At 43.4% G+C, this 9,187-nt stretch overlaps 1 long non-coding RNA gene across 1 annotated transcript in view; it reads left to right on the plus strand.

The window, feature by feature from the left end:
* The window catches only part of LOC105806059, an 11,407-nt gene that overhangs the window by 789 nt on the left and 1,431 nt on the right, over positions 1-9,187 (plus strand). The gene's annotated exons all lie outside the window — the stretch shown is intronic.

Here is a 9,187-nt window from a genome sequence, read left to right on the forward strand (position 1 = left end):
GAGACATAATCTGACTTAGGTATTTTATTTTATTTTATTTATTTTTTTAGAGACAGGGTCTTGCCCTGTTGCCCAGGCTAAAGTGCAGTGGTGTTTTCATAGCCCACTGTAACCTCAAACTCCTAGGCTCAAGCCATCCTCCTGCATCAGCCTCCCAAGTAGCTGGGGCTACAGGCTCATGCCACCATACTGGGCTAATTTTTTATTTTTTTGTAGAGATGGGTATTGCTGTGTTGCCCAGGCTGGTTTTGAACTCCTGGCCTCCAGTGATCCTCCTGCTTTGGCCTCCCAAAGTGCTAGGATTACAGGTGTCAGCCACTGCACCAGGCTGATTTAGGTATTTTAAAAGTCATTCTGGATGCTGTGTTGGAAATCACCTGGAGGGGCAGAGGCAGAATTCTGTGAGAGATCAGTCAGAGGCTATGAATGAGCTAAGTGGGAGGTGGTGGCTTGGACCAGGATACTAATGGTAGAGGCAATGAAAGGTAGTCAAATTGTGGATATATTTCAAAGATAGAACCAACAGGGTTTAATGGTGGGTCGGAAGCTGTGTGAGAAAGAGAGGAGTTGTGGATGGCACCAGGGTTTTAAGCTTGAGCTAAAATTTGAATTTCATCGGATGGCTGTTTATCGAGAGGACAGACACTGGGAAGATCAAGTTTGTGGAGGATGCTCAGGCGTTTTGATTATGACATGTGAAGTTTGAGATGATATGTCTGTAGGTGAGATACATATATATATATATATATATATATGGCTTTGTATATATGGTTGGGTTGGCAGTATAGTTTAGGGAGAGGTTTAAGAAGAGACCTCTAAATAGAGAAAGCTACAAGTCGTCAGCATCTACTTGGCATTTGAAACCACATCACTGAATGAGATCACTGAGGGAATGAGGAAGCCGAACACTAAGCCTGGGGTCATCCAGTGTTCAAGGTCAGGGCGAGGAATGGGTAGGCGTGCTGTCTGTGCTGGGCACCAAGTAAAAAACGCATATCAAGAGGGAAGGAGGGATCAACTGTCAAACGCTGCTGTCAGGTCAAATAAGTTGCACACTGAGGATTGGCAATGGGATTGAGCCACCTGGGTGTCATTGTGATAGGATGGTTGGGCAGAAGGCTGGTGGGCAAGGGTGCGCAGGTAGGTGGGGAAGGGAGTTAAAGACAGTGCAGTTGGACAACTCTTGAGGATTTTGCTGCAAAAGGGAGGTGTGAAACTGTGTTGAAGGGCATGTAGGGTCGAGAGTTGTTAAGATGTGGAAGATCATAATTGATTCAGTAGAGGGAAGAGCCGATGACACAGGAGAGGAGGAAGTTGCTTAGAGTGATGCCCTTGAGTAGGTGGGGCTGGGAGGGGAGGAGATGTCTTGCCAAGTGGAAGGGTTAGCCTTAATAGGAGGGTGGACATGCTGGTTGATGGGCAGATGTGGGAGCTTGTGGTAGTTCCCTCTGATTGCTTCTGTGTTGTCAGTGATCAGGAACTAAGGCCATCCACTGAGAACACAGAATTGGGAGAAGACGCTGGAGATTTGGGGGATTAGGAGAGGTGAAGGGGTGAATCAGTCTGGGAGAGGGGCTGGTATAGGGAAGTGTAGTGGAACTGCCAGGCAGCACTAAGATCTCCTGAGGTTGGTAGTTTTGAATTTAAACTGAGACAGTCAGCCTAGTCTTGTGGGTTCCCAGCCATGAGAAGTTCCCAGTGTGGAGCAGACAACAGGCAGGTAGGGGCAGGCACCACAAAGGGAGAGAGGTACAAGGAAGCTGCGAGTGTATGTGTGAGGGAGTGATGACAGTGCTAGTCCATGGAAACTGAATTGTGGGTATCAGAGCAGAGAGGGATGAGGGACATTAAAACAGGATCAACAGGTGCAGGTCTTAGAGGAGTTGAAAGATTATTGGACTCTGGGTGCCCAGAGGGGTGTGTTGAAAGGACTGGAATGATGGGAAGTGGGCTTGGTGGGTGGGATGCTTGGCATTAAAATGGCGGTGGGCTTGGAGTTACTGCAGTGACAGGCTTTGGTATGGCCACGGCAGGGAGGGAGGGGGTAGGGTCAGTGAGCAGAGTGGCAGAGGCCAGGGAGGCTGCTCCTCTAAGTGGGTGAGTCAGAACTGGGCTCGCTGTGGGTCGGCTTAGACCAGCCAAGCCACAGTCCTGGTGCAGGATCTAGGGCCAGCTCCTGGACTCCCCTACTGATCTCTTAGAGTTTGTGGATTGTGAGGGCCCAGACCCACTTTTGAGGTGGGCTTTGCCCAGTGAGTTGGAAGGTGCCCCTCTCTTAAACCTGCCAGACCACAGCAGAAGTCACTTAGATGTGCTGGGTGAGAGCCACAGCTGCAGCTGTGGTGGTATTTTCAGGTTTAAATAAAGATTTTGTTTTTCCCCTTTAGGCTGATTTATTTTTTAAGGTCCTGTGGAGTTTCTTTTCAGCCCTAGAGACCTGCAGCTTTAGTCTGTTTTTGCGGTCTTGTCCTCACTGGTGACAGAGCCCAGCTCCCTCCCTAGCTGTCTTCCTCCTGCTTGTCTGAGCTGGCTGTCAGCTTTCTGCTGGTGGCACCATTTGCTTTATTGAACACGTTTGAGCTGGTATTTTAATATAATTTTTTTTCTTCTTTTATTGTAGAAATTACAGAAAAGTATATGAAAAAAACATTCTTATGATCCTGCCCTCTACAATGTTAATATTTTAATGTATTTCCTTCTAGTTTTTTCCTTCGTGCATATTTGTACATAATTTTTCTCACAAGATGAGGGTCATGTTGTGTATGCATAGACTTAGACCCTCTTTTCATGTTACTCATATGACTGAATGTTCACTGACGCAGTTGTTGATGGTTACATGTAGGAATATTCCTTTGTACAAAGGAGTCGTTCATTTACCCAACCTGTTCCTTTTGGACAATTATGGTGTTTTTAGTTTTTTAATATTACAGATAATGTTGCCATTATCACACTCGTATATAAATCTCTGCCCATCTCATGATTATTTCATTAGGATAAATTCCTAGAAGTGGAATTACTAGACCAAAGGACTTGATGGACTTGATAAAGATTATAAAATTACCTTTAGAAAGGCTGTACCGGTTTATTCTCCCATTAGCAGGGCATGATAGTGTCCTTTTCGTCATTCTCTGGCCAATAGTGCATAATATAATATTTAAAAATCTATGTAAAAAAAAATGACATTTTAAAACCTACCATAGGCCGGGCGTGGTGGCTCTCACCTGTAATCCTAGCTCTCTGGGAGGCCGAGGCGGGCAGATTGTTTGAGCTCAGGAGTTCGAAACCAGCCTGAGCAAGAGCGAGACCCCGTCTCTACTAAAAAAAATAGAAAGAAATTAATTGGACAACTAAAAATATAGAAAAAATTAGCCGGGCATGGTGGCGCATGCCTGTAGTCCCAGCTACTTGGGAGGCTGAAGCAGGAGGATCGCTTAAGCCCAGGAGTTTGAGGTTGCTGTGAGCTAGGATGATGCCACGGCACTCACTCTAGCCCAGACAAAAAGAGTGAGACTCTGTCTCAAAAAAAAAAAAAACCTGCCATATTAGCTAAGAACTTTAGGAGGCTGAAGTAGGAGGATTGCTTGAGGCCAGGAGTTCAAGACCAACCTGGGGAACATATTGAGACCCCATCTCTACAAAAAATTAAAAAAAATAGCTGGGTGTGGTGGCACATGCCTGTAGTCCCAGCTACTTAGACAGGAGGATCGCTTGAGCCCAGGAGTTGGAGCCTGCAGTGAGCTATGATAGAGTCCTGCACTCCAGCCTGGGTGACAGAGTAAGGCCATGTCTCAAAAAAAAAAAAACCCAAAAAACTAGGTAAGTAATGTGTGTGTATATAGTTAAAACACTCAAATGGGAATAGAAGACTTAAAAACAATAATCACCTCTCCCTACCCCCTGTCATGCTCCTCAGAGGCAAGCCCAGTTTAATCTTCTAGCTATTTTGGCTAGATTTACTTCTATATTTCTAAATAATATGCTTATAGTGAGATTTTTTTATCAATTTTGGGCTTAATCTGTTGATGTCCTACTCCGATGGGTGTGCCTCAGTTTCCTCATCTATGTGCGTACTTCATTGGTCACAAGAAGCAAATGGCTAATGTATGTAAAGCACTGAGCATAGGCCGTGGGCCATGGTAAGTTCTCAATATGTACTGATTTTAGTGGTGATTACTAAGATGATTAGTGTTCTTAACATCCTTGCTCCCTCCGGATCCTCTTCCAGTCACCACATACAGAAAAGAACTTCAGTTGGCATTGTTTTATAGTAGTTAATGTGAGTCACTAGACTTTTTTGCAGAAATGCCTGAAAGCAAAAAATAACATTGATAAGATGTCTTGATGCTTTCTGACACAGTGACGTCAAGCTATCTGTGTGCTCCTGGTACTGCAGAGTCAAGTTCGGCCTTGGCTGGTAGACGTGACACACAGCTTTGATGGCACAGATACGGTTCTCTACAACTAACACTTCAGCAAATGTATTTCCCCTCCATTTATTTTATTTATTTATTTTTAAAACAGCACTTGGGTATTATATTTTTAAATTTATGGTCAGTAACTTGAGAGAGATTACAGTTTGTGGGTTTTTTTTTTTTTAAGTATACTTAGGGATTGTACAGCCATTACCACAGTCTAATTTTACAGTTTTTTCCTTTTCCCAAAAGAAACCCTGTACTCATTAGCAGTCATTCATTCTTCCTTCCCCCTGCCCTATCCCAAAATAACCATTAATCTTCTTTCTGTGTCTATAACTTATCCTGAGCATTTCTTATATATGGGATTATACAATATGTGGTCTTTTGTGACTGACTTCTTTCACTGAGCATAATGTTTTCAAAGTTCATCCATGTTGTAGCAGGTGTCAGTATTTCTTTTTGTAGCGGAATAATATTCTACTATATGAATACGCCACATTTTGTTTATCTGTTCATCCGTTGATGGGCTTTTACCTTGTTTCCACCTTTTGGATATCATGGATAATACTGCTATGAACATTAGTGTACAAATTTTTATGTGGATGTGTTCATTTCTCTTGGCTGTATACCTAGGAGTGGAATTGCTGGGTCACATGGTAACCGTATGTTTAACTTTTTGAGGAACTGCCAGAATGTTTTCCAAAATGGCTGCACCATTTATATTCCGTCAGCAATGAATGAGAGTTCCAATTTCTCCACATCTTCACTGATATTTGTTATTGTCTTTTTTATTCTAGCCATCCTAGTGAATGTGAAGTTGTATTTCCTTTGATTTGCATTGCCTAAATGACTAATGAAATTGAGCATCTTTTTTTTGGAGAAAGTCTTGTTCTGTTGCTCAGGCTGGAGTATAGTGGTGTCATCATGGCTCACTGCAACCTCAGACTTTTGGGCTCAAGGGATCCTCCTGCCTCAGCCTCCTAAGCAGCTGGGACTACAGACACACACCACCATGCCTGGCTAATTTTTCTATTTTTGGTAGAGATGGGATCTCACTCTTTCTCAGGCTGGTCTCGAACTCACTCCTGACCTCATGTGATCCTCCTGCCTTGGCCTCCCAGAGTTCTGGGATTTCAGGAGTGAGCCACTGTGCCTGGCCTTGAGCATCTTTTTATGTGCTTATTGGCCATTTTTGTATCTTTTTGGAGAAATGTCTATCCGAATCCTTTGACCATTTTTAAATTGGATTATTGGTCTTTTATTATTGAATTGTAAGAGATCTTTATGTATTCTGGGTACAAGTCTCCTGTCAGATAAATGATTTGCAGCTATTTTGTCCAATACAGTGAGTTATCTTTTTACTTTCTTGCTAGCATCATTTGCAGCACAAAAGTTTTAAAATTTGATGTAGTCCAATTTATCTATTTTTTCTTTTTTTTGAGACAGAGTCTCACTCTGTTGCCCAGGGTAGAGTGCCGTGGCGTCAGCCTAGCTCACAGCAAGCTCAAACTCCTGGGTTCAAGCGATCCTACTGCCTCAGACTCCCGAGTAGCTGGGACTACAGGCATGTACCACCATGCCTGGCTAATTTTTCTATTTTTAGTAGAGACGGGATCTTGCTCTTGCTCAGGCTGGTCTCGAACTCTTGAGCTCAAACGATCCTCCCGCCTTGGCCTCCCAGAGTGCGAGGGTTACAGGAGTGAGCCACTGCGCCGGGCCTATCTATTTTTTCTTTTGCCGCTTATGTTTTTGGTGTCATATCTAAGAAACCATTGCCTAATCCAAAGTCATGAAGATTTACTTCTATGTTTTCTTTTAGGAATTTTATAATTTTAGCCCTTACATTTAGGATTTTGATCTATTTTGAATTAATTTTTGTGTATGGTGTGAGGTAGGGCTCCAGATCCATTCTTTGGCATGTGGATATCCAGTTGTCCCAGCACCATTTGTTGAAAAGACTATTCTTTCCCACTGAATTGTCATGGCACCCTTATTGAAAATCAGTTGACCATAAATGAAAGTAAACATGATTATCTATAGTAAACATTCATTGTCTCAAAGCTATGAGTCACTATCTCTTAGAACTATTAAAAGAAATATTTCTGTAATATGGAAAAGTCTTTTCCCCTTTTTTAGCAAATAGACTTAGTGATTAAGTTTTTTAATGGTAACATACAGAATGAATATAGATTTAACTTTTACAGTAACTGATATGTAAATATTTGCTCAACTTTTCTTATTTCTCTCACAAGGTAATTGGCTGGTGCAGTCCTTTGTCTTTTCAGAGCCCCTGTGTGAACAGCCTTTCATTCTTTCAAGATTTCTTGTTACTCTACTAATTGATATTTGTAGCCTCTGGCTGCAGATACTTTTTAACGAAAAGGTTTAATTAAAGAATATGGAGCTTGGAATTTCCTGATTCTGTAATAGTAATATTCTTTCAATGTGGTATAATCAATGACAGCCCCAAACGGAACAGAGGGAGCCCTTGGTGCTGGCTCCATCCTTTGGCACGGGGCCCACTGCTGCTTGACTGTTTCCTTGGTTTCTGCCTTTGCCTGGAACCCCAGGTTCACCTTGTATTCCCCTGGTTCTTTCTCACAGATAATGGTATTTAGACCCGAATTTGGGCACCAGGTGTACTCATTGCCCTGAGTCCTTTCCATTATGATCATCCTTTTTGAAATTGCTGCTTTCCTTTAACCCTGTCCTGCTTTCCTTATTTTTGTGTAGCAGTTATGTCTGTCTTTCCTCCTGAGAATGTGAGCTCCATGCGGGCATGTGTGTGGCTGTCTGGTCCAGCCTGGAACAGCTCCTAGCCTGTGGAATGCATCCTGGAGGTGGTAACAGAGTGAACAGTGGGTGGCAGCTTCTAGGCAGCATGTCGGGAGCAGGATTGCGGGTGGCAGGCGTACGTGTACATAATGCTACCCAGCATGCCTGGAGATGTAATTTCTCCATTTGCCCCTGTGGAAAGGGGGAGGCTTATGTATTAGTAAGTCTGTTCATGCAGGAGAGGGAGCCTGGGTGAGTGGGTGTGAGGGCAGGAGGCTCTGCTCAGGACACTTGTGGCCTTGGCACATCTTTGGGGGCTTCCTCTGTCCCTGGCCGCTTGGCATGTCATGGGCTCAGGGCCTCTGCACCTGCTGTATCACACTCCCCTCCCTGGCTCACAGCATCTTCTTTGGTCGTGCTGTGGTCCTCACGGAGGCCTCCTGACATGCTCTCGTGTGTCGGCGCATCTCCCGTCACACTGGGCTCACTTTATCCTGCTTATTTTCTTGGTAGCATTTATCTCTGTATAAAAGTGTGACTTGTTTACTTGTACGAGTAGCCTGTCTTTCCCTCTGGAAGGGGAGCTCCAGGAGGTCAAGGCTCTTATTTGCCACGCTTTTTGCTGTGTGTTCAGTATCCACGCGGTGCCTGGTACAGCGCTGGGTGTTAGTAAATATTTGTTGAAGGAATGAGTTGTTTTTTGAACATCAGTTGATAGAGTCCAAAATGCATTCTGGAATCAGGGGAAGGGATACCATTCTGGTATCATTGGGTCTGTGTGCCCCCCCCATACACACACAGTCTTGAACAGCATCTCTAAGTATACAAAATATATATTATTAGATGTAAGGGTTTGCCGTGTCATGACATTTCACTCAGTGATGGACTGCGTGTGTGACAGTGCCTCCCTCAGATTATCATACGGTATTTTTACTGCGCTTATTCCAAGTTTAGATTTATTTAGATACAAAATCCTTACCATAATGTTACAGCTGCCTGCAGTGTTCAGCATAGTAACAGGTTTGTAGCGCAGGAGCAATAGCTGTGCTATGTATATAGCACAGCCTAGGTGCCAGTGGGCTTTGCCATTTAGGTTTGTGTAAGTCCACTCTGCTGTTTGCCCAACACAATTCCTAACAATGAATTTTTCGGGGCATATCCCTGGTGTTAAGTGACCCATGACTATTTAAAAATCTGGAATATGGGGGATGAAGCCACTGGGGTAAGCTCAGGATAAATAAAAGGAAGTTATTCGTGATTTTTCAGAATAAAAGTTGATGTTAGTAGGCCTTGTAAATAGAATTTTAAAGGACTGTTATTAAAGAAAACTCTTCATTTTTTTTAAGCCTTCAACCTTGGGAAAAAAGTGAAATAAAACAGAGCTGTAAAAACATAGAAAGTCCCTTGTAATCCCACCTCCTAGATACAAATGAGGTTACAGCTTTTGTTTATATCCCTCAGACAATTTCACATATATGTGTACGTACGTATATATGTGTGTGTGTGTGTGCTTTCTCTGTTGTTATTTTCAGTATTATTTTCTTAGAAACAAAATTGGATAACACTACAAAATATTCTGTCTTTTCCACTCTGTGTCTGTAGCACTGCCTCATTTATTTTAATTTCTGTGGGATTTCACCTTATTGGTGTGCCCTGATTTACTGGTTTGATCCTTTATTGATGTGTGAGTTGTTGCTACTGAAGACAAGTGTAACGAGCAGCAGTGTGTGTGTCTGTACGTGCTGGTTGTCAAAGCATGTCTCTCAGCACCGGAAGCACCTTTCATACTCTGTGCGTGAGGCCCATGTCATAGTTTCTAGGACGCTGCAAAATAGTTTTCTGTTTTCAGCTTTTTAGGTTCCACCCAGTGAGGGCAGCAGGGGAGACTGGAAGCTGGTGGGGGGTGAGAGGGTGGGGTGTAAGGGGGAGGTGTAGATAGGAATGGGAGTTGAGGTGGCAGGTGTAGGAGTAAGTGTGAGGGGGTGGTGTAGGGGTGG

The sequence above is a fragment of the Propithecus coquereli genome, unplaced genomic scaffold (genome assembly GCF_000956105.1).
Source record: "Propithecus coquereli isolate 6110/MARCELLA unplaced genomic scaffold, Pcoq_1.0 Scaffold137, whole genome shotgun sequence".
NCBI lineage: Eukaryota > Metazoa > Chordata > Mammalia > Primates > Indriidae > Propithecus > Propithecus coquereli.